This window comes from Hesperophylax consimilis, chromosome 30 (assembly GCF_061612785.1).
Source record: "Hesperophylax consimilis isolate HC1 chromosome 30, BYU_Hcon_1.0, whole genome shotgun sequence".
Taxonomy (NCBI): domain Eukaryota; kingdom Metazoa; phylum Arthropoda; class Insecta; order Trichoptera; family Limnephilidae; genus Hesperophylax; species Hesperophylax consimilis.
In genome coordinates this window covers 9,220,951-9,241,516 of record NC_142865.1, presented here as the reverse complement: position 1 = coordinate 9,241,516, position 20,566 = coordinate 9,220,951, and the positions used below count along the sequence as shown (strand labels likewise).

General features: G+C 33.5%; 1 protein-coding gene across 2 annotated transcripts in view; it reads right to left on the bottom strand.

The window, feature by feature from the left end:
* LOC149409601 (rho guanine nucleotide exchange factor 12-like) overlaps positions 1-20,566 on the bottom strand; it is a 268,488-nt gene that overhangs the window by 193,601 nt on the left and 54,321 nt on the right. The gene's annotated exons all lie outside the window — the stretch shown is intronic.

Sequence of the window (20,566 nt, the reverse complement as noted above, 5' to 3'; positions counted from 1 at the left end):
TTTTTTTATCGGAAAATTATTTTGATTCAATATTTGAATTGTGTATTTCTTTAGTTTAAATTGCTCGTTAATTTTGACCGGTAAAATCTCATGATTTCATGAACAGATTTTATGATTTTACAGCAACATAATTTCGGTTGTGACGTAACATTCTAAAATTGAAAATACCTACATCAACAAAACAAACAATTGGTCAACTTACTGAAAGAATTAATTTGTATTAGCTTACAATGATATATTATTCTACACACTTTTAAAATTGTTATTTGTGTTTTCATAATTTTCTTTTGCTATATTACTGTAAAATTTTTAATTTTAAGTTTTATATAATTGTAAAAATGTAAATGTAAACTCACTATAATAAGATGTATAATGTAAAGAATCTGTTAGACAAACTGCTAAAAAGTAGTTTATCGGGACTTTTATCCCTTATATTTGTAAAGTGTGTAAAAAATTAATAAAAATATACTAAATTCGGTTGTCTGTGCTTGCGTTAGTGCTGCCTGAAATCTGGTTAAATGAACTAAAATTCACTTTGAATTTAAGTGTTATTTTCAAAAACCCCCTCATTATGTCGTCTTAAAGATTGAAACATTCAAAGTCGATATCTTTTTTACTTGGTCGTGAAGAGAGGAATTGACAGAATGACACATAATTCGAAATCTTAAAAACAAAAAATTTCCGGGGGAAAAAAAAGCTTCATCGTTATCACTTTAATGTTATCAGAGGAAATTTTGGTTTTAAATTGTTAAGAAGAGAAGATTAGAAACATAGTTTTTTGGACGCGAGGTCTACTATTTGCAGAACTACTAGTGTTATGCTGATCATTGTTGAATTTTGATAGAGTTATTTTTATTGCAGTGCCTACAGTAAAATACGCAATGCGGGATTTGAACGCGCGCTTTTATAACTGCATTCAAACGCGTTACCACACGGCTTCTAGGCCAACTGTACAATTAAAATATCAGAAACCTTTTATTAAACATCACGCCGTTTTTCCGCAAGGGTAGGCAGAAAGGAAAGACTTCCACACAACTCTGCCGCTTACATACTTCGTCACGTATGTACATATTGTTATTCTGACTCCTGACATGGCCAGATTGAAGTAATTGATTCACTTGGTCGTGCCATGTCTCTACTTCCACATTTAAAAATAAATAAATATAGATCCGCAAAGAGTGCAAGGCTGATGAAAGCGTAATGAGTAAGATTAAGAAAGGGACGCTTAGATGGTTTGGGCATGTAGAGCGAATGAGCGAAGATAGGAGTGTAAGGAGGATATATGATGCACATGCGAATGGTAGCAGAAGTCGGAGACGCCCGAGGAAGACATGGCACGATCAAGTGAATCAGATACTCGAGTCGGGCCATGTCAAGAGTCAGAATAATAGAAGAGTATGTATGAGACGATGTATGAATGTGAATGAGGCAAGGAGTATGTGCCAAGACCGAGTTGTTTGGCGGTCAGTCCTCTCTGCCTACCCCTGCGGGGAAACGGCGTGATGGTTAGTTAGTTAAATATAGATATGACAGCCTGCGTGTCAAGGGGTAAGGATCGCGACTGGGAATCCGGAAGTCATGTATTCGTATCCCCGCGTGCGCAAGTAAATTTTATTTAATTAATTTGTGATGTGGCACAATAAATTCAGTTAAAAATAAAATACAGGAAATTTGCGGAACGTTCCTGAGTGGAAGATACTCTCAGTATCGCCTAGGTGAAAGACCACCACTCAGAATCGAAACGTCGCTTGAAACGGCTTTAGCTATGTTTGGTGAACAGATTTGAATAGGTACTTCCCCACCTTCTCCTCCCACCTACCGTCAACCTCGCAACATACCCCAACTGGGGATGCCATTGTCTCATTTGCTCCAGAAATTCGGAATTTTTGTAACCACTATTAGTGTTTGTAATGTTGCTTTAAATAGCTTAAACCTTATTCAGTGACTAGATCGGAATAACCGGGTAGGTAGCTACACCCCACCTCCTTCCCCTCTCCACCACAATCAATCTCAAAACAATTCCCAATGTAAATAATATTGAATATCGCATGATGTCAAAATCCTGATATTTTCTCTGCCTACCGCTTTGAGAAATTAATTTATGGTAATAAGCTACACTCATTAATCAGAAATGCACAATTTGACAACAAAATTATCACTTTTCAGAATTTAAAACACTTTTGTAAAAAAATAAATAAACAAACAAATAGATTTTTTTCTGGTTTACTTTTTTTATAGGAATTTTCACTTGGCACTTCCCACTAGACACGTTTCGCCAATCGGCATTTTCAGACGATAGTGATGTGAATATTTCCCGAATGCCGACAAACTAACCGACTGCGCGGTCCGCGAAACACTGAAAAGCTGTCCCGAAACGAAAATTATACACACCCAAGGAAGGGGTCGCTAGCGAGGATATAGAACAAACTAGATGTCCCCACGGCATGAAGAAAACCACACTCAATAAAAAAATCGCTATACGTCATCGAAACCGGTTTGAAAGAATTTTAATTATAAATTAAAATAAAAATATTCTAGTTTTTTTTAAAGTGAAATTGCACCAGAGTCAGTCTCAACTACTCCCAACCGTTTGGAGCCAGTCAGACTACGGCATCCCCAATTGATCTATGTTGTGAGGCTGAAAGTAGTGGGGAAGAGGAAGATGGGGAAGTGCCTGGCTATTCAGATCTGGTCACCAAACACGGCCAAAGCCATTTCAAGCAACGTTTTAATTCTCAATGGTGGCCTTACTGGTCTTAAACTAGGGCGATACAGAAAGTTTCTCAGCATTATAGTACAAAAACCATTTATTTAATCTGTAAATAATAATAAAAATAACATTCGGCTAATTTATATAACGCCATTGTCGTGAAAAATCACCGCAAGAACGCTGTACAAATATATTTATCAAATAATTAATACTAGAACTACTGACTTAAGGCGAAGCTTAATGGCAAATCACTATTTTGATTAATCTTTATAACGAATTGGTGTACATTATGAATACCACAAAATATGCTTTAGATAAATTGAAGGTTTTCCTATCGCTTCGCTAGAGTAGAATACAAATAAAAAAAATAAATTACTTATTAAAAAATATAAATGCAAACTACTAAAAAATATTTTTTTTCAATAGTAATGTATGAACGCATAAAGGAAACAAGTTTTAAAAAATACAGTATTATAGCTAAGATTATCTGTGACAGTTTCAGTTGATTAACTTTTTTGCTTTCTTATAAAATTATTTACAAAATAAATAAAAACCGGTTTTTTGCTTGAAATCGAACGTTTCTAGACTCCGTTTGTCAAGCGATTTTAATGCCTATTACCTACGATATAAGGTATACTAAAAATATACACATTTTTGGCTTGTAGCTTCCTCTTAAGACTAGTGACTTACATCTAATACTTATATATAGCGACTTACGACTAAGGCCTATAAATACTATCCGACATATATTTACGCATGTAATAAATAAATATCTATCCATTACGCTGGATAGATATTTCCACGTTTGCCAAATGCCAAAGCGAACCTCCGGAAGGGCGAAAGGTGTTATGAAATTTAAAATATTGGTAAAATATAATAAATTCATCAATAATTTCGTTCCATATTATCAGACGATGATAGCTGTCTATAACTAACTCGGAAGGCACAGGCAGAGAGGACGAACGCCAGACAACTCTGTATTGGTACTCATTCACCTTCATACATACTCTTCTATTATTCTGAATAATGATATGGCCCTACACAAGTATTTGGTCCACTTAATCGTGCCATGTCTTCCTTGGGCGTTTCCGACTTATACCATTCACATTTCAGTCACATATTCTCCTTACACTCCTTTATATAAAACCTTGCATTCTTTGCGGATCTCCCCATTTCTCACACGATCATACATCGTTTTACCACATGTACGCCTCATGGATCTTATATCAATAACATTCAGTCCAGGTGTTTTTTTTTTTTTTTTTTATGATAAACTAATGTTTTATAAGACAAGGTTTTTATGCAAAGAATAGAGGCTAACGGAAATTGATTGGAAAAAAATGAAATAAGCAATATTTGTTGAATGAAAAATAATAATTGAATTATTTAGGGGTCCCAACCGGTTTGAAATAAGTCGACGTCAACATCATAATTGATCGAATTTAAAATGAAAGGGACACCTACTTGTGATTATTATTTTTTTTATTTTATCTATGTATTTTATGTAAATTTAATCCTGAATTTATATTTTATTTTATTTTAAAGAAATTTGTATTTATCGATTTATAACACATTATATTAAAGGCACTGCTGAAAACCAGCTACATTCCCGGAGAAATCCGGAATGTACAGCTGAGCAGTTGCCCTTTTGACAATATAATCATCTAAATGTATGTGTACAAACTATATGCAAACATGTAAAAAATTATTGTCAAATAAACGTTTTTATTATTATTATTATTACGTAGCTTAATGGTTAAAGCAGCTGACCAGCAATCAGAAGGCTGCGGGTTCAATTCCCGTTAGCGGAATTTATTTTTTCTCGAGAGATTTTTTCAATGTTTCAGGTGAATAATTATTGCTTATAATAATTTGTTATTTCTATTCTATTAAAAACATTAAAACTTAATACGTTTCTTAAATAAAAAAGAAATTGTAGATCCAAACGATCTCACAGGAAGTTAAGGCGATGCACTACGTCGTGTAATATTTTAAATTGAGCCGCTATCAATAACAACCCTTACGTAGATGGCGATAAGGTTTAAATTCCCGTTTAGCACCATCCGCCTGTTTTGATTTATGCAAGAAAAAAACATGGCCAAAAAGTGCCTTTTATTTTATTTTGTGGATATTTTATACTTGATTAGCAACATTATACAATAAAATCATAACCGAAAATGGGTTCGTAAGTAGGGGATTTTGAACTTTAAAGCAGTTTTCATAGGTCTTATACATTATTTTTTTCTGGGCTTATAAAAAGACTTATCTAAAATATACTTGATTATTTCAAAGGCCAAGATGTATTCTACTCGCAGTATTTAATTAAAGCATCTGAAACATTTCTAGGCGACCAAATTTTCAAACCAAAAACACATGATTTTGCATTACTACGTATGGCAACGCCTTAAGAGGCTTAATCTGAGTGGCTTAAGGTGGTTATAATTTTTTACTCCCTTCAACTCAGGAATAGAGGTATGCCTGACTTGACCGTACGTCCCGTTTAAACGGATCGTCCAGTTTTCCGGTAATTTGTCCAATTGTCGTTGAGGAGAACTTCGTGACGCCAATAATACACGTTTTCGGAAATGCGACATCAAAATAAAATAAGGGTATATTGTTTGCCTATCTGGGAACTTATCCGAGCTGCAGTCGGGAAAGCAATACAATTGGGAAAATTTGTGTCCGCGTGGGAAGAAGTGGAGTAATGGATGTATTTATTGAAAAATGATTTATTGATTTTATTAAAGATACAAAAGTATTTGATGAATAATCGCTTAGTTCATGGTCATTATGAAGTGAGCGGAATTTTATATTTCTCTGGATTGTATTTGTGTCAATGGATCCAGACGGTTGGGAGCAGTTGAAACTCTTATGCGATGAGAATTACGCACATGCATACTGCGTATACCGGCCGTTATACGACAGTATTAGAAGGTGACAGATTTTTAAACCGCCCGATCTCCAGGTATAGAAACGTATTACGATCGTCATAAGACGGAGATCGCGAAGTTTGTTAACAATCTGTTTGATTTGATAAATATTGATCCGTCGCGCAATGAAAATGTAAAAAGCAGTAATACCCATTTGCAGCACTATCAGTGGAACATTTTAAATCGATTTACCAAAGCAAATACGGAGCGCATAATCGAATTGACGGAATTTCGAAGCAATTCAAAACCAACCGGGTCAATGACATCGCACATGCCATCTGAAGAAACGTGAGGTTGGCAAATGAACGCGAAATGCGAAAATGACCGTGTTTTTGAGGATTGGAACAAAGTGGTTATGTGTAAAGATTTAAACTCAAATCGTACACGGCCCTCTTCACCGTATATATATATATATCAACGCTGCAGCGGCGTATTGTTAAATCTTTATAAATAACACTGATTTCGGGAAAGATAACATTATACAATTAAAGTTATTTTTACATAAGAGGAATTTAAAAAGGAATTTAATGAAGAGTGTACATATATTTAAAAACAGACTACACAGACAACATAAAAAAATTCAGAAGTTCAGGGTCAGAACAATTCACGGAGCGCCGTTATTACGCAGCTGTCATCTGTTAAGGTGACAGATCCCATACAAAGAAAAGATATTCCGCGGCAGTTCCCCAATTGAAGATTTTCCCGAGGTAGATTATAGCGTAGTGTGTCAGCCCAACATATAAAACGTACATGCCACGCCCAATTTATGCTGTATGTCATGTTAGTTAGTCAATTTAGGTTGTATGTGATGTTAGTTATTCCTGCGTGGAATCGTTCAATGAAAATTTGTTCAAGTTAAATTTGATTTGAAAAGAAAGACATTACGAATAACCTGACATTATGAATTCCTCCTATTGGCATAACAGTCATGTCGTTATGCTGACCACGATTTGATCAAAAACTGAAACGGATCAAAAATCGGCGTTTGAAATGGACCATTCAAATGTCGAAAATTCAAAACGTGAAAAATAAATAATAACATTCTGAAACCAGCATTAAAATCAGTTGTAATAACATCACGTTTTATTTTGACGTGATATATTACTTTTCTTTTACGTCTTATGAACGTAGGTATCTTACTTTTCCTAAGTTGGAACACCGCCAAGTAAGTTTGAATGTGAATTATTGGACGTAAACCCTTTTCATCCGAAATAATTTGAATAATATTGAACTTTTCTTGAAGTTTGTGCATTTTTCTACAAAATTATTTTAATCATCTCTTATGATTACTTAATTGCATATTTAACTAGTTTAATTAACATATTTCGACCGATATATGCACTGAAAATATAAAACAAAAAATGGCGTCCTTTAAAAAAAATTGAGACATTTTTTGAAGTTGGTGCATTTTTATACAAAATTATTTTAATTTTGTCTGATGATTGCTTAATTGCTCATTTAACTAGCTTTACTATCCGATTTCGCCCGGTATATGAACAGAGAAATATAAAACAAACAATATGGCGTCCTTTAAAAAAATTGTCAATTTTTACGTTTATTTCAAAGCTCTATAGCTCATGGTGGAAATTATGTTGGAAGCACTAAATAATTGCCTGCACTATAATTTTCAGAAAGAAAAAGCTATACGAATTTAATGTATGTTGTTTAATATTGAGTTTATCATTTTATTGTTATATCACGCTTTAAAAAAAATTGTGTATCATTTTCGATAGCTCACGTGGTATACTCTTTTTTTTCCTTTATTTAATATTAAATTTACAATTACAAGTTATTACATTACATTAAGTTTGTTTTCTTTTTAATACATTACAGTACATCGTGATACACCTTTTTTAGAGCAAATGCTCGTGTTAAAAAGGCGTAGAAACGCGTGTAAATAATAATTACAATATTTTTTCAGAGAGTGTAAATATCATGAAAAGAATTTTTATTTATTTTTACATACATATATATAGCAAAATTATTTCAAATAGAAAAGAGAAAAGGATGTAAAAGAAGGAAAGAGATAAGAATAAGAAATAAGAGAAAAGGATTTCAATATAATAATAATTGATAGATTATATTGTATTTTTAAGTATAAACGATTAGTTATTATGCTATTGATATAGTGTTTCTATTGAGCTTTTGATTTTTTTATAATTCGTTTCCAATCTTAAGAAGAGGTAATTGGTAAAATCATTTGACACCAAAATATTTATAAAATTCTGTTCTTAAATTCCATGTAAAATCCCAGCTGGGCGTATAACAAAATCAAATAAAATATTTCCCATTTTATTCAACTGTGCTCACTGGCTCCAGACGGTTGGGATCAGTTGGGACTCTTATGCGGTGTTCATAAAAAGAAAAAAATCCATTTCTATCACAGGCTATATTGCCACTAACCATGTTTGTAATAGGATAAAGTTTATTTGGTCCCTACAGATCTAACTTAAATTGGAATGTTTTTAAATGTATTATTGTTTCAAAACAACACTGGCAGAAAAGGGGTCAATCGAAATTCGGCGCGTCATCGATGTGTATTGATCAGAGGAAAGGAAAATAATAAAAAGATCTCGCCAATGAAACGGAGGAAGGCGGAAGAAGTCGGGGGCGACCTGGGAATTAATAACACGAAAAAGATGAGGCTATTCTGAAAGAAGATGGATTAAAACCGGGTGTTGTTTTTTGGTTGTGAATCCAGAGATAGTGTTCAAAATTTGGAGAGGGTAAATAAATTAGATGCCAAAATTTGACAAAACTTCAAATCACTCAATTTCATTTTTATTTATACTTGATTGACCTTAAGCCCCGCATACCCAAATTCTACGGATTTATAACAAGTTTCTCGTTAACTCTTTAAGTGCCAAAAAAAAGTTTTTAAATTATAAATGTAACAGTATCAGATAATAAACAAGGCAGTTAAAATACCTGGATCAAAAACAAGGAGTACAAAAGGCTTCACAAACATTGTCATATCAAAAAACTATACTTTGCATATGCATGAATTAAGAGTTTTCATTGAGTATGTGGGTATCATTTATGCAATAAAAATATAATACATTATTGTAGGGAAGTAAGAGCTTCATAGATGCACGCACAGATGGCAGTGCATAGAGCTTGCGTGATAGTCCGCAAGATGGAGCCAGTGGCCAGTAGTCGCCAGGGCCAGTGGTAAGGCTCTCAGAGAAACTTACTGTTTCAGATTACAATTAGCCAGCTACTAGTTAGGTCGACTATCGAGTCACCTTTATAATACGCGGAGTATTAATAAATCCCTGATTAATCTAAAAGAACCATTTAATTATAAACTCTTTCCCAAGACGAGTTGGAGACCTGTTTGTACGAACACAACAATTATATAGATAAAATTTAATCTAATCAGTAAGTAAATCAAGATATACATTTCTTACAAATCTTATAATTAATTATCATGTAATTATCCTGTTGCAAATCTGTTTTTAAAAATTTGATTCATTGAGTAGACGGTAATTGTGTAGTGTACAGTTTGCAGATGTTATTATATAAAATTGTAAACAACTTTACCTTTCTGAATCATTAAACTGAATTGAATTGAAAATACCCACGCGGCACACGCATTTGTGATTTATTTTTGAACATTATTTTAGTGTTTTTTTTATAATTTGTCTGTATTGGGTGAGGCGCGTCTTTGGATATTCATCGAAAATAATTCCGGAAAATTGTAAGTTTTAGGTCACGGGGAGGTCACCATTTAATCCTTCCGACAGAATTCAAATGTCAAGGGTGGTCGCCAAAAAGGGGTGCATCACTACTAAAGACATATTATTATTGTTATGATAAATCGAAATTAAAAATATAGCATTGAACCTGTATAAAAATCACGTTCAAAGGGTTGAGTTTATTTTTTTGAATATCTAATGAAAAATCACGGAATATAAACAAATATTAAAAATTAATTTGTCAGATTGAAATCCCGATCAACTTGGAAGGCAACTACACTGACCATTACACTACCAACAGTTGTAAGAACGGCGGCATAAATTAATTATGAAAATAATAAGGACGGGTTGTTTCAAAGAATTTGAACAATTCATCAAATTTCAAAGTTAAAATTCTAGTTCTTTGAAAGTTCTATTCAAATTTTGTTATTATTTCACCATGGAACGGTAACGATCCTACCCGATCGGTATTTGGCGAGGTTAATAGAGTTTTCGACTCTAGTTCCTGGGTAGGAAGCTTCAATCTTCATTCAAACCAAAACAATTAAAGTTTTAAGACATTTTATAAAAGGTGTATCAAAGCGTTGATTTTTTAAATTTCCCGTGATTTTTCACGGGTCTGTGCTATTGTAATTACATGCAATACAATATTACAATCTATCCCTAGATTTCGAATTCATGATTATCCCTGAATTTTAAGGATATTATAATCGTGAAATGAGGTATACAATATGCTTTCCTCAGTAATTTTAAGAATAATACAATCGTGAAATGAGGTATACAATATGCTTTCCTCAGTAATTTTAAGAATAATACAATCGTGAAATGAGGTGTACAATATGCTTTCCGCAGTAATTTTAAGGATATTACAATCGTGAAATGAGGTGTACAATATGCTTTCCGTAGTAATTTTCCCCTTATAGAGAATTACAGGCTCTGTTTTTTGGCAAGTGCCTCCCGAGGTAGGGATTGTTTGGCCGCGAATAGTGGGTGGAAAGAGTCGAGGTCGCTCGGGCTACTTGATCAGAATACGTAATCGCATTGTCAAGGGTAGCTGAAGCGAGGATTTTATTTTATATTTTAGAATGTTACTTACGTACGTAAACTTTAAAACAAATTTTGTGCGGTATGATTTGAGATTTTCACGGCCAAAAGTATTATAGTGATTTGTTTTTGGGGTATTATGCCGTGTTGAGCTACCTCCTTCTTTAGCCAACGTTTCAGATAGCATTGCGGTGTCCATCATCAGGGCAGATGTGTAATCTAAGGTTGTGGTGAAGTGGGTGCTTATGTATGAAGATGCGATACCGTGTTTGTACCGATGCGATACCGTGTTTTGTGCGGTTTACGAAGCAGATACAATGTTTTATTGCTAATAATATTTTTTTAAATAACTTACGAGGTAAGTAATGAACTATGACGGTTTTTTCTTTTGTTTAACATCCCAGGCTAATTTGTTCGCTTTTGCGAACAGCTCACGTGACATCATTGAAATCGTTGTCCCTTACTGTCATGGTTATAAATATGATCTAAACGGTGTTAGAAAGAGAAAACACCACGCTTTATATTGCAATCTAGAAGATAATCACAGAATAATTACAATATACACTTCTATGAAACCAAAGGTTCCGACTACAATTTGAGATATTTTAAAATTAATTATTTTTATATGAAACGAAAAAATGAGATAATACAACGACCGTTTTTTTCACAGAATTTGAATAATTCATCAAATTTCAAAGTTGATTTTCAAGTTCTGTGAAGGTTCTATTCAAGTTCTGTTATTATTTCACCATGGAACGGTAGTTTCACAGTACTTGAATAGTAACTTCTGACATTAATTCAGTGTTGTGAAACAACTGGCCAGTAATGATATAATAACAGAACTTGAACAGAACCTTCACAAAACTTTAAAATCAACTTTGAAATTTGATGAATTATTCAAATTCTGTCCGTCCTAATAAAATGTGTGTTTTTTTGTTTTCAGTAATTTAGTTGAGTGCTTAGACGAAAAAACATATGATTTCGAAAACTTTTTTTATATTGGCATTAGTATTTCATTACCTTTCAATGGCAGTTTTTAGTTTTCTGATGGTACAATTAGAATTATATTGATACACCTGTACACAGCACCACTGTATATATACGTCGGGTATATTAATGTTAACATAAATAGACCCGACGACAGATAGTTCGCCTTCCGAAGCTAATGTTGATATCTAAATAAATACAATGCTGTCCGTTTTGTAGGATAAAAATAGCTGTTGGAGGTATATGGATCAATATTGCAGCTGATCGATTTAACTGCCTGTTTTACTGCCGGCAACTCGTATATAACTGTTTGAGAAGCGTCAATCGGAATGACGTAACAGTTAGAACATAGTCCCTTCAAATGTGGATAACAATTATTCATTATATTTTTTATTAACTTCGCACAGGTCCTGACGAAAACTTCAGACCGATCTCCAAGATATCTTTCGGGATGCCGAGTGCAAGATTTTGTATCATTGTAGGCTAGTTGCTTGACAAAACTGAAATAAAACAGAACTTGAAATTTGCCGCGCGAGGTATCGCACGCAGGCTTACAGTGATACCAGTTTCACATGAATTTAGGTAAAAGTAATGTTGTCATTATTTTCGGGAGATGTAAACTCCCTATTATTTACTCAAGTTTTTAGAGCAGTTGGAAATGAATAAAAATTTTAACAATCCAAATTGACAAATGAACAAAGAAATATAATTCGCTCCACGCTTTTAGATATTTTTAAGCCGATTCCAAAAGCAAACCAATGAGTTATCATTTGGGAATCACATAATGACCTTTAGTTAAACTTAAACAACAAATTAATTAGGGAAACTTTTAAAAGGATAATAACCATTAAATATTGCAATCATTTCACTGAGTTTAATTAGTAAGGGAAATCAGTAAATAATTAAAAATAAAAGCAATAAAATCTTTTTTATTGCAAACACCTATCTAGTAATATAAATGCATCGTCTGTAAGTGGTAATGCCACAGTTTGATAATGCCTTCAGAGGGCGAAACAGCTGTTACACGTAATAATAATTACATAGCAGAATTTGTTCATAAATAAACTGTTTTTATAAATTGAATAATAATAAAGTCGCTATCCGTGTCTGTCTGCTTGTGTGCTTAGTTCTTCTAAACTACGCAACGGATTTTGATAGGGTTTTCACTATCATTTAGATAATTTCTTCCGCAAGGTTTACATATGTAATACCTGCATATTATATTTATAGAAAGTAGAGAAAAGTCGATGTTTTATAATCAAGTCGTAAAAATATATTTTCTGGTACTGCATTGCTAACATAGTTAATGTTGGGCACGAAAAAATCCCAGAAAATCTTGCACTCGGCATCCCGAAAGATATCCTGGAGATGGGTCTGAAGTTTTCGTCAGGGCCTGTGCGAAGTTAGGACGGGTTGTTTCGGAGAATTTGAACAATTCATCAAATTTCAACGTTCATTTTCAAGTTCTGTGAAAATCTTATTCAATTTCTGTTATTACAAAATTATAGGCCAGTTGCTTGACAGAACTGAAATAAAAACAGAACTTGAAAAATTTTTCACAGAACTTGAAAATGAACTTTGAAATTTGATGAATTGTTCAAATTCTCCGAAACAACCCGTCCTAACTTTGAAATTTGAAGAATTGTTAAAATTCTCCGAAACAACCCGTCCTCAGAATTTTTTATTGAATTTGTTCTAATAATTCTATGTATTTTTGCTGGTATGGGTATTCCCAGACAGCAGAAGCGTATTCTAAATTCTAATTTAGTGCGTTTAATTCGAGTCTATTACGGAAGCTTGTGAATGATAACTAGAATTGTCCCTGGAGGCCATAATATCGATCGAAAGGACCAAGGGTAAGTCAGAATGCCTTACCAAATCTAGCTCTTAATCACAGCTTTTGATTAAGAGCTAGAATTTCAGTCAAATATTGATTACAGTCCACAGTAAAACTGATTCGCATAGCTAAATCAATTTTTTGGCATAAATAGAATTATATAGCATAAGATGTTCCGTAATTCGATGTATACAGTTTGAGAAGTGCCCTCAGACGTCAAACATCTCCCCTATTAGCGAAGATGGCGCCTCTATCGCCACTCCTCTTTCTGTTTGCCACTAGTACAGAGTACAGGTGCGGTCCCCTTTCTCCTTCCTCCTTCCTCCTTCCTCCACCCCCTCCCCCCACTCCCAATAACCTGATAAAGGGGATCGTAACCGCACAATTGGGGGGAGACGAAGAAACATAAACTTAATTAAACATAAAAACAATCAATTCAATTTTAATTACTTTTTAAAACATCAAATTTCCATTTTAAGGCGTTGCCATACGTAGTAATGCAAAATCATGTGTTTTTGGTTTGAAAATTTGGTCGCCTAGAAATGTTTCAGATGCTTTAATTAAATACTGCGAGTAGAATACATCTTGGCCTTTGAAATAATCGAGTATTTATTAGATAAGTCTTTTTATAAGCCCAGAAAAAAATAATGTAAAAGCTTATGAAAAATGCTTTAAAGTTCAAAATCTCCTACTTGCGAACCCATTTTGGGTTATGATTTTATTGTATAATGTGGCAAATTAAGTTATTTATAAAATGATAAAAAAAATAATTAAATATTTATGCCTGAAAATCCACAAAATAAAATAAAAGGCACTTTTTGGCCATGTTTTTTTCTTGCATAAATTAAAACAGGCGGATGGTGTTAAGCGGGAATTTAAACCTTATCGCCATCTACGTAAGGGTTGTTATTGATAGCGGCTCAATTAAAAATATTACACGACGTAGTGCATCGCCTTAATGCGTTTTTTTTTGGGGATGCTGTGTGGAGGGTATTTTTGTGGAAAGGAAGGAGTGAGACTTGGGTCTTGAATTGTCACCAGGGTATTTCAATTTGGGAGGCGGGTTTGGCGGGTACCGCCGCCCCGGGTACCATTTATTTATTATTTACCACCTTATCGTAGGTTTAGCAGGGGTTCCCGGGTTCATCGGATGAGGTGGTGGCGATCGGGATAGGTTGGTTTGGGGAGACCCTTTGACCTCTCTAACTGGTCTCTCGACACATCGCCGCAGCGAGAGGGATATATTTATACGTCACTCCTGGAGACAATGATCCCTAGATTCTTACCCACCCCTCAAACCTTCTCCAAAGATGACATAGACCCTGGGGGAAATTATTTTTCTCAGGACCTCCTGTGTAGGGTTAATTTAAAAAATAAGGGCGGGTATGGATACCACCGCCCCGGGAACCATTTATTGGATAACCAACACCTCTGCCATAGGTCACAAACCACGTTTGGTGACTTAGCAGGGGTGCCCGGGTTCTTGGCGGTGGATTTCGATATTTGTTAAGGTTAAACGCAACGCTCGTTGTATTCTACGTGTTCACAGATGGCGTTAATTAATTAATTTTGTTTAAATACGCTTTTGCAAGGTATTGCTTTACAATATTAAGACAAATCATTTGTTTGCGCCCATATATACGCAATATGAATATGAATCAATAGTTTTGTTCGTTTAAAGACTTAATTCTTTCGAGAAAGGCACACAAATACAATATTTTACCGATGATTCAATCCAATATTGTATTTGTATGCCTTTCTCGATAGAATTGAGTTTTTATATGGACAAAACTATTTATTCATATTCATATTGCGTATATGAGGGCGCAAACAAATAATTTGTCTTAATACTGTAAAGCAATACCTTGCAAAAGCGTATTTAAACAAAATTAATTAATTAACGCCATCTGTGAACACGTAGAATACAACGAGCGTTGCGTTTAACCTTAAATATTTTATTGTATTTCACCAGAAGTGAAGGAAAGTTGAGCCTACTTCAGGCACAAGGACACGCACACGTAACAGTTTTAACTCTTCGGTATTCAGAACGTTTGAGCAGCCATAAAAAATGTGCAAAATGTTTAAAAATCGATTTAAATGAAATTATGCAGTTTGTTATCATGTTAAGTAGCCGCAAAGAGCAATAATTGATTGTACGTAAAGGGTGATTCAATGGGACAATACGGCAGTTATAGAGAGCTTATGATGATGAATGCGGCACAGTCGCGTCTATTTTTAAGCTGACCTGGTTGGTCACTCATACCCCAGCACTTAATAGGTGGTAAGGCTGAAAAGCAACGAGACTGATAAAAATGTACAATTTGAGATTTTCTGAACTAAAAATCTTATCAAAAACAAAAGTAGTATTTGATTAACTTGATCGTGCCATGTCTGCCTCGGGCGTCCCCGACTTCTGCTACCACTCACAATTGCGTCATATATTCTCCTTACACTCCTTTGTTCGTTCATTCGTTTCACATGCCCAAACCATCCAAGCGTCCCTTTCTTAATCTTACTCATTACGCTTTACTTTTTACGTGATTAACTAACTAACTAACCATAACGCCGTTTCCCCGTGGGTAGAGGATGGACCGCCAAGCAACCCGGTCTTGACGCAAACTCCTTGCCTCATTCACATTCATACATCATCTAATACATACTCTCACTCTTGACATGGCTCGACTCAAGTATCTGATTTACTTGGGCGTCCCCGACTTCTGCAACCATTCACACAATTAGTAAATAATAAAATAAAAATCTTTATTATGGTGATTAAAATTTTTGGTTACTATACCGTGTTACGCTTCCTCCTACTTTAACCAGCGTTTTCAGGGCAGATATGTAGATTGTGATGAAGTGTGCGACCGATTGACTTGAAAGTGACATAGGCTACTTTTCGTCCCGCTAAAACATTTCATTCTTGTGGAAATTTTTTTTGTACTGTAATTTCTCCCTAATCCGGGGGTAAAAGCTAGTTATTTATAATGTAAAAAACAAGTAAATAATATAGCTCGCATCTGTACTAGATGTTTTCTATACAACATTTCTATCAACGACACCTAACCAGATGGTAATATAGATCCTCTGGTTGTACACCACATGAGCAGGAGAGATCTTGTATCACATTATAAATTTATTCAACGTACCTGCGCGTTCAACACACTATTGTGTGCTGTTCAGGGTTGATCAAAGCAAAACGAACTCTAAGCAGAATTCTTGCCTGAACAGACTGTGCAATAATTACAATAGCGTCCAAAGTTCCAATCCAAAGTTGATATTTTCAGTTGCGAATTTACCAAATACAAGAGGTCAATAAAATAATATTTCTTTGATGGTTTGTGAATAATGTTTACGACTCTATTGTTTATATCTCTATTATGACTTGATTTATATCTACAACCTCTCTCCATGACTATAAATGTATTGTTTTGTAAATTTTTTGTTTTATATTTATTTATTTATTTTTACATTTATTACATACAAGATATACAAATATAAAAGGAAGCTTTGACTGTCCAACTAGGAAGTTTCCCGTTTTAGGACAGTCAAGTATATCAAGTACATATAATCTTTTGTTTTGTATAAATTTTTTAATTCATATTCCTTTCTCACAAATTTAAACAACTTATTCCATATTATGCTGTCTCAGTTAAAGTCACAAGGAGGAAATCCATAATTGGTTTTATTTTACTTTATAATACTTATGTACAAACTGATTAAATGTAAACTGTCGATATCCCGAAAATGAATAAATAAATAAATAATAAAAAAATATCTGTAAAAACAAAAAAAAATCCAGTCTCAATATTCTGCGGCCGCACCACTAGACTCTCTGACTACAATAACGGAATGGATGGGTGACTTTTGTTCCACATCAGAGCACTCTGGCTTATTTTATGCCATACCACACCATCGGTACCCACCAACATTATGCCCAACGGGGTGGTTAGTAAATAAATAAAAAAGTTTTAAAAACTAGACTTCCAGGTCAGTTATTACGAACATAATCGACTGATCTTTTCTTTTGGAAAATCGGACACGAAGGCCCTAACTAATAAACGTATTATTAATTTTATTCAAGTGATAAACAACCATTAACCCCTCCAGCGTTTTATGGTCATATATGACCGGGCGTCCACATTTAAAAAAAGTATTTTTATCTTTTTTTTCTATCATGCGGAAATACATAATTTTTTTGACGGTAGAAAATTCTTTCCAAATGGTTTCAAATATTTATAATAATAATAATAATGAATGGATTATTTATATAGGGCCGTTTTCGTGAGAAAATCACCTCAAGGGCGCTTGAGGTGATTTTCTAGATGCCATTAATAAACCAAAATAAATAATTTATATTTCGCTTCGCTATCAAAAAATCGGTTTAACTTTAAAAATTATTTCTAATTTTTTATTATATGAACGACATAAAAATATAAGTTACAGTTTTCTTACAAATTCCCCAAACAAAACGAATGTTTTTTCGAAATATCGATACCTCTCAATTTTTCTACGTTTGGAGTAAAAAATTAAGTAAAAATGTGGTTAGCGTTTTTGACAACATTTTTCACATTTGATATTACAATTTTATTATTTATAAAAAATTTATTTTTATTTTAAATGCATACATCGGAACGATAATTTTATCTAGTTTCTAAAACAGTATTTATTTTTACGTAATATTAAAAAGTAACACATGTATAACGCATTTGAAATACACAGAAAACATTGCAAACTGAACAAAAGTGATGAAAGTACTGAAGGGTTAAGATCCTGAATTCCAACTTTCTACCACACTTTTCTTGGCACTTTTGGTTTTTTAGCTTGAAAAAAATAAAATGTTATTTTTTACGATAATCTCTATACATTTTCCAAGTTAAAAAGGTAATTATTATATGAAATTCCCTCCATAGAATAAAATCGCAAAGTATGCTCCGAAAATTATAAAAAACAACTGGTTCTGTTATTTAACATGTTTTAGGTACGAAAAAATTCACGGTGATTCTTTAAATCAGTGCTCCGCAACCTTTTCTCACCTACGACACACCAAATTTCATCCTAGAATTCCGCGGCACACCAAAAGCTAAAATATATAGATATTAAATTGATACACAAATTTTACAATAATTTCTTGTTTTTTATTTGAAAAGTATACATACATACATATAAATATAACATATTTATTTTTATGCAATCCTAATAATTATTATAAAATAATAATAAATTAATGAGTGATTAATTGTTAAATTATCCCGCGCTTGTTTCAATGAACACAAAAGTTTTATATTCGGCTCGATTTTTGACAGCGCAACCCGAAGTTCTTGGTCAAGACCTTTTAAGCGTGACCGCCTATCATTTTTAATTAATACAATCGTTGAAAAACTTTGCTCACATAAATATGTCGTTGAAAATGGAAAAGTGTTAAGAATGCTTTGACGGAAATGTGAGGATATTCTTTTTTAACGTAATTCCAGAAAACATCTAATTTATCTTCGGAAAAATTCTTCACTAGTAGTTCGCTCTGAAACCTCTTTACAAAATAAATAATGATCTTTAATATAGTTCTCGTCAACGAAAAGTACAATAGCTATCAACTGTGCTTTATTTATTTTAATATCGGTTGTTTCGTTGATCTGAAGTGCAGCCAATAACAGTTTTCTAATCAGTGTTTCTAATATATTGTGTATACGTCTTTTAACAGTATCTGCAGACAACGAAAAATAGACAATATTATGAAAAATATTTTTTCATTGTGTATTAAATACATAATGAAATATTGTAAAATTTCAAATACATTGAATTTGACCGCGGCACACCTGTGTCCGGCTCACGGCACACCAGTGTGCCACGGCACACCGGTTGCGGAGCACTGCTTTAAATGCTACTTAAGACATTTTCGAGAGATTTTTACTCTATTTTAAATAAGTCATGCATTGTTAATTATTTTCGCTCACGTCTATTAATTATAATCGTTTTTAATATTAGCGCGCTCCCTCTTACATTGGTATTTCCATTGTATCCCTTTCAAACCATCTTGCTAAACAAGATTGCATTTAATGTACCTGTGCGTTCAACACGCTCTTGTGTCCTGTTCAGGGTTGATCAAAGCAAAACGAACTCTAAGCAGAATTCTTGCCTGAACAGACTATGCAATAATTACAATAGCGTATTATCCAAGGTTGATATTTCCAGTTGCGAACTTATCAAATACAAGAGGTCCATAAAAGAATATTTCTCTGATGGTTTGTGAATAATGTTTATATCTCTATTATGATTTGATTTATATCTACAACCTCTCTCCATGGCTATAAATGTATTGTTTTGTAAATTTTTCGTTTTATATAATCTTTTGTTTTATATAAATTTTTTAATTCGTATTCCTTTCTCACAAATTTAATTTACTTATTCCTTATTATGCTGTCTCAGTAGAGGTAAAGTCACAAGGAGGAAATCCCTAATTGGTTTTATTTTAGCTATACAATACTTACGTACAAACTGATTAAATGTAAACTGTCGATTTCCCGAAAATGATTAAATAAATAAATAAATCTTCTTCTTCTTTTTGAACGCTTACTATCGATCTTTAACGTAGAGTAAATTGTTGTTTATCAGTTATAAATATTTTAAAACACGTTTATTAGTAAGGGGGTTTGGATTTTTCTGTAGAAGTAATTCGTGGGTAAAGTGCAGATGATTAGGGGGGGTCTTCTACAAGATAGCAAAAGCGTAAAAGATGAACCACATAACTCTGTGTAAAGCAGGGCGGTTTGTCTAATTGACACACCATTGTGAACAGACTGATTGCCATCTCTAATGCAGTCACAATGTAGGCATGCCGAGTCTGTCCTACAGGTATTTCAATAGAGCCTGCTCGAAGGAGCTAACAGCATTGAGCCCCTGTGCACGTAAACAAAACTCGATGGACACAAGCGGAACACCCGTTCACAAATGATGTCGTTCAACTTTGTTGATACTTCGTTCAAGCTTTTATAAATCTGCCACGGAGGTCGTTGAAACAATCTAATTTGAGAAGAGTAATAAATGATCTAGTGACCCACACGATAGCGTCAAACCTCTTGCCGTTTTTATCAAACATAATAAATTTTGAAGATTAAAAATTTTGAAGATAATGTACCTTATATAATTAAGGAAATAAAAAACAATAGACACTTAAAGGATTATGTAAAACCTACAAAAATTACACAATCTATTTTCAATACATAAAATATAACACTGAAAAAAAAAATGCTGCAAAGAAATTAACAAAATATTTGTAAATAAAATGTAAACCTGTAAATAAAAATGAAAGAAAAACGACCATCACAAATGTAAAGATCTTTTAACCTTTTGAATTCTGATCTTT